The 5,730-nt window shown below is 42.2% G+C and overlaps 1 non-coding gene across 1 annotated transcript; it reads left to right on the forward strand.

The window, feature by feature from the left end:
* The first annotated feature begins 5,310 nt into the window (after positions 1-5,310).
* On the forward strand, positions 5,311-5,417 carry LOC141616215 (small nucleolar RNA R71). Its single transcript, XR_012530573.1, has one exon. It is a non-coding gene; the product is annotated as a small nucleolar RNA R71 (small nucleolar RNA).
* The last annotated feature ends 313 nt before the right edge of the window (positions 5,418-5,730 follow it).

A 5,730-nucleotide genomic window follows, 5' to 3' on the forward strand; every position in this document is an offset into this window, starting at 1 on the left:
GGGAGAATTACTCTAGCAATTTCTAATCTATGAATGAACGAAGTAACGAAACTGAACTAAGAACAGGAGAATACCGAATGGAAGAAATCCAGAGCAAGGATCCAAAAACCGAAAGCAAAAAGGAAATTTATTAAGGAAAGAACTAAACCAATTGTGTCTTGAGAACTGTGTATTAAGAATAAAACTGTCTCTCCCATTCCCAAAACCTAAAGCTACGTTATATAGGAATATAGCGTCAACTTATTCCAAAACCTAAGAATACATTGAGCTTCTTAATTCTCGATCCTTTAATTCACGTCTGAATTAGCGGCTTGGTCGATCGACCACTGGTATCGGTCGATCGACTGCTCTTCGCTAAACAGTAGCTACTGGAACTCGTAGATTGGTCGATCGACTAAGGGCAGCGGTCAATCGACTGAAGTAGCTGATAATTGACTTCTAAATTCTCGTGGATTTGTCTTCCGGGCCTCGAAATGCGCACCAAGCTCGTTCCTTGAGTAAATACTTCACGTCAAATGTAATACAAGGTACTCGGGGACGGACTCGGCTCGATTTCTACTGGATTCTTCACATTTCTGCAATCATGTACAAAAACACGAAAGTAGACGGAAATAGGGGAAATAGTAGCATAAACTACATAAATGAGCTCTGAAATGCGTGTAAAATGAGGTGTAAAACATCATATAAATGACACGCATCAAACTTCCCCAAACCAAACCCTTGCTTGTCCCCAAGCAAGAACTAGACTCGATCCTAAAACCTAATGGAACGAGTTTAATCTCAGAGCGAAATGCAAACCGAATAGCCTAACCCAATTAAATGCAACAACTAACAATCAATTAGCAATGTGAATCATGCAAACGAGTTATGAAGTCGTCAAAAAACTAGCCGAACTGTCAACTGTAGAGACTTATCAAATCGGACTCTCACGGGTCGCTCATATCACACATAAGCTCAGGTGAATAATGTATAAGATAGAAAGAATTCATTTTGTAGTGACACTCACCTAACTACGACCTATAAGAACATGCCTGCAGTCTAACATGAAAATAATCTCTACAACCGTACATATGCATTCCAACCGAACAAATGACCATGACACAAGCCGAGGTAAATATGGATATGTGAGGTAGTGGGTAAGAAGAGGCTAAGAAAAATTTGGATAAAAAACAGAGTTAAAAGCCAAGCTAGTAACTAAGGGAACCAAATTATAACAACATCCAACTTCTTGCTCAACATAAACAATAAAACCGGGTGCTAATTAGAAGCACAAATCTCGCAATCTCCATAATAATCAATTAACTCCCCATAAGATAGAAATGCAACATGGGAGCAAAAATCGCCATAAAATAAAGACTTTAAATCATGCGAATTGATTTTCTTCTCTTCTCGGGCGTCAGTCGATCGACCAAGACATGCAGTCGATCGACCGCCCCATACAGTACAGCACGCATCTCTTTTTTCTTTCTTTTTCGAGTCATTTTTCCCTTTTTTTTTTTTTCTATTTTCTATTTTTTTCTTTCTTTCCTTCCTTTTTCATCTTCCCATCAACATCTCAAAAGAGCATATGCCACCAAAAATGTAGTAACAATTCCAAAACTAAACTACTAGCTCGACAAGGGCAGGCTAAATTTAGGATGTAGTAACGGGACAAAAAGGCTATTTTTGGCAGTGTGGAGCTTATGGGCAAAATGAATAAAGGAAACCTCTTCCACATGTGTCGACGAACCACAAACCGAATGCATACAGGTATTAAGCAGATTAAGTTCATATTTATGCACATTTATGTAACATGCCTTATAAGGAGTAACTACTCACAATCCTAGATAAACTGGTCATAGATGACACCAGTTATAGGCTTTAAACCTCAGAATATAATGTAGGTTGCCAAAAATCAAAGTCAAGTCTCAAGTCCAGCAAGATAAATTAACGAAAACTCGTAGACTATGCATATATGATTCTACTAATAACATGTCAATTAGCAAGGCTCAGGCAAAAACAGATGCAAATGCAATGTCATCATTGAAATACTACCGTTCCGACTCAACCTATATGCTAAAGTAAACGTGCAATTTTTTGAAATTTTTGAAATTTTCACTTTTTTTTGGAATTTTGTATGTATATATGAGGGAAAATAAATAACAATGCAAGACAAAATGTAAACGTGAATGCAAGCAAATGAAATGCAACGCAAAACCCTTCCCCAAACCAAATCGCACAATGTCCCCATTGTGCAAAACCATGTAATGAAATAAAAGAGAAACGAGAATTTGCGATAAACTAAATAAGACATGAAGTAAGAACTCGGAAAAACTCACAAGACTTTAAGCGCAGCAAAAGAAACTTCCCAAAACCAGCGTGAGCTAGGAGGTTTCAGTAGCCAGCAGTGCTACCACAGGTACCTGAAAAGACAAACAATACTACGCGTAATCTCGAGAAAGCAAAAATTGGGACGGTAAAATTATGTGCAAAAATGAGAAAATAGAAGAAAACAGAAATTAAGCGGAGAATAAAGCGGAGAAAAGACTCCCACAATTCCGCAAATCGACCAAACACAGCAGGGGAATGATCGAAAACAGGTACAGCAGCGGCAACGGTCGATCGACCACTTCACCCAGTCGATCGACCAGAATGAACAGGAACAGAAGCTCCTGGAAATCACAGCTCAGTCGATCGACCACATAGGCCAGTCGATCGACTACAATACCTGCTGTATGTTCTGATTTCTTCGGATTAACTCAATAACTTGAGCTAATATGGTCTATATACCTGTAAAAGCACATAATAACGCGCCCAAAATTGCGCAAAACCCACCGTAACCATCTAAAGTATTTAAAATCCTAAGCAAACTTATTAAAATGCGAAGTCTCGCGCACACGAAAAACGATAAAAGGTTTAAAAGCAATAAAATGTTTGTAAAGTCTTTGATCAACTAATAGTTGATCAAGAATGGCGACGGAATGGCCCACTTGGTCGGCTCCTGGCTACAAGAAGTAGCCTCTATAGTGCTCATCTTCTCAGCTGCACTCTCCTCAACTCCAACAACCGCAGAACTCAACGGATCAATGGCTTCATCATCTTCCCAAGCAATGACCTCCTCTAGCTCGTCAGAATCCAAATCAGACTCCGTCACCTTGACCGGCTCATCATCAGGCTCCTAATCAGTGCCATTGCTAAGACAGGCTAAACCGCCTCTTGAAACTACTGGCTCCCTCACAGCTGGAGCAACATGCGGCTCTTCCTTCCCCAAACCAGCTCCTGCAATATCCAAAACAGAAGTATCTTCCTCCAATTTGCTCCCAATCTGGGGCGGAGGTGTTATAGCAGAAACAGGCATAGAGACAGGCATATCAAGAAGCACAAAATAAGATTTCTTTTCAGAAACCGTATTACAAGTTATTGGCCACATGGGTCTTTCTTCTTAGCTGTCTGGGCAAAGACAATGGAGTGTTTTCCTACTTTGAAGGTCAAAGTCCCTGAACCAACATCAATAACTGCACCAGCAGTGTGCATAAATGGTCTACCCAAAATGATAGGAATGTGGGCATCCTCGGGCATATCTAGTACAACGAAGTCAACAGGGAAAAAGAACTTTCCTATTTGCACAGGAATGTCTTCTAAGACTCCTATGGGCTGGACCATGATTCGATCACCATCCGTCTTGTCATGTTGGTAACTGCAAACCTAGTCAATTTCAGCTTTCTAGCAAGACTCAAAGGCATTACACTAATACTGGCTCCTAGGTCACACAAGGCCTTCTCAATAGAAAAGGTGCCAATACTACATGGGACGGAAAAGCTACCTGGGTCTTCTAGCTTATGGGGTGCAGTATGGGTCAAATAAGAGCATGACTCCTCAGTTAGTGCGACAGTATGCACAGTTTCAAGTGACTTCTTCTTAGAAAAAAGTTGCTTCATAATTTTCATGTAAGCAGGCACTTGATTAACTAACTCAAGAAAAGGAACTTGTACGTTTAAGCTACTAATAACATTTTCAAATTTATTAAACGACACCTGTTCCTTCGTCGGCACCAATCTTTCTGGATAGGGGGTTGTAAGAAGTAACTTAGCCCTCTCCTCTAGGTCTCTCATGCCGGCGTCAGTGGACTTAGGCTGAAAATCCACTACCTTCTCTTTGTTGTAGCTCGACCCTTCTTCGGACCGTCTCAAAAATGAACCATTAATCGTCGTCGGGTCATATTTCGGAACCGGGACTGACCCATCAGCATTTGGGTCCCCCAACATTTTCGGAGTCGTCTTACCCCGAAACAAGTGGTCCCTCAAGTTATTGGGCATTGGGGGACGAAAAGACTCACCATCAGCAGCGTCGTCGGTCGATCGACCATGCATGTCAGTCGATCGACTGACTTCTACAGGAACAGTAGCTATTTCTTTGCGCGGACTGGTCGATCGACTGGGTATGTCAGTCGATCGACTGACCTACCTGCTGATCGTCTTTTTCTTGTTATTATTCGTTACAGCTTTCTTCTGACTCGGTTCCGCCTCATCTTTTTCAGCAATGTCCTCGACCATAGCGGGCCCATCAAGGGTAGACCCACTCCTCAAAGTAATAGCATTAAGGGTCTTCTTTTGATCAGTCTGCGTCGGCAAATGTCCCGGAGCTCGAGTTGTATTCTTGCTAGCCAATTGGGTAATTTGGCTCTCCGACATCTTCATCCCGGCCTCTCTAGCTTGAGACTCTTTCAGCAACAAGTTCTTCAACTCATTGAAATCAGAACCTTGGGATTGCTGCTGCTGCTGAGGAACATATGGAGGCTTTTGGAACTGTTGTTGCTTATGAGGGGGCACATAATTCTGCTGTTGCTGCGGCTGTGGAGGTGGAGTTGGATTTAGGACATTTTGGCTACTCCACCTCAAGTTTGGATGGACATTCGGCTCATAGTAAGTGTTTGTCTGCCTATAATGTTAAAAGGCAGCACAAAACTCAAAGGGATTAGGAGAATTGTCTGAAACATGTCCTTCAGCTCCACATCTCTTGTAGACGAAAGGACCGTCTGAAACAACATTTACATGATAGATCCCTCCTTTCGAAGCTCCTCCCAACTCGTACTTATCAAATCTCGCCGTAAGAGCCTCTAATACAGCCACATAAGGAGATTCAGCACTTCTCCTTTGATTTCACCTGGAATTTCCATACTCAGCTTTGTGGGTGGCCAAATCATCAATAATTTTCCACCCCTTAGTCTCTCCCACATTCTCCTGGAATCTGCCACTAGCTGCCGCATCCAGGATAGCCCTCTGATCGTCATAAAGCCCATTATAAAATTGATTGCATAGGCTCCACTTCTCAAACCCATGGTGCGGAATGGTTCGCACCAGCTTCTTGAAACGGACCCATGCCTCATGAAAGTTCTCATCAGGACCCTGTTTAAAGCTCGTGATTTGAGCTCTAATGGCATTCGTCTTCGAGGCAGAGAAGTACTTCTTGTAGAATGCTAGGACCAAAGAATTCCAGTCGGTGATCCCACTAGAAGCTCGATCCAGGTCTCTATACCACTCCCTTGCAGCATCACGAAGAGAGAATATAAACATAGTTTCCTTCACCTGGTCCTGGGTCACACCGGTTGGTGGGGGTATGGAACAGCAATAATCAATGAATGTCTCCATATGCTTGGCTGCATCTTCATTTGCAGCTCCCCCGAATTGGTTTCTCTCAACCAAGTTGATGTAAGACGGTTTCGGCTCGAATTTTCTGTCCTCCTCTGGCAAT

Source organism: Silene latifolia, chromosome 11 (genome assembly GCF_048544455.1).
Source record: "Silene latifolia isolate original U9 population chromosome 11, ASM4854445v1, whole genome shotgun sequence".
NCBI lineage: Eukaryota > Viridiplantae > Streptophyta > Magnoliopsida > Caryophyllales > Caryophyllaceae > Silene > Silene latifolia.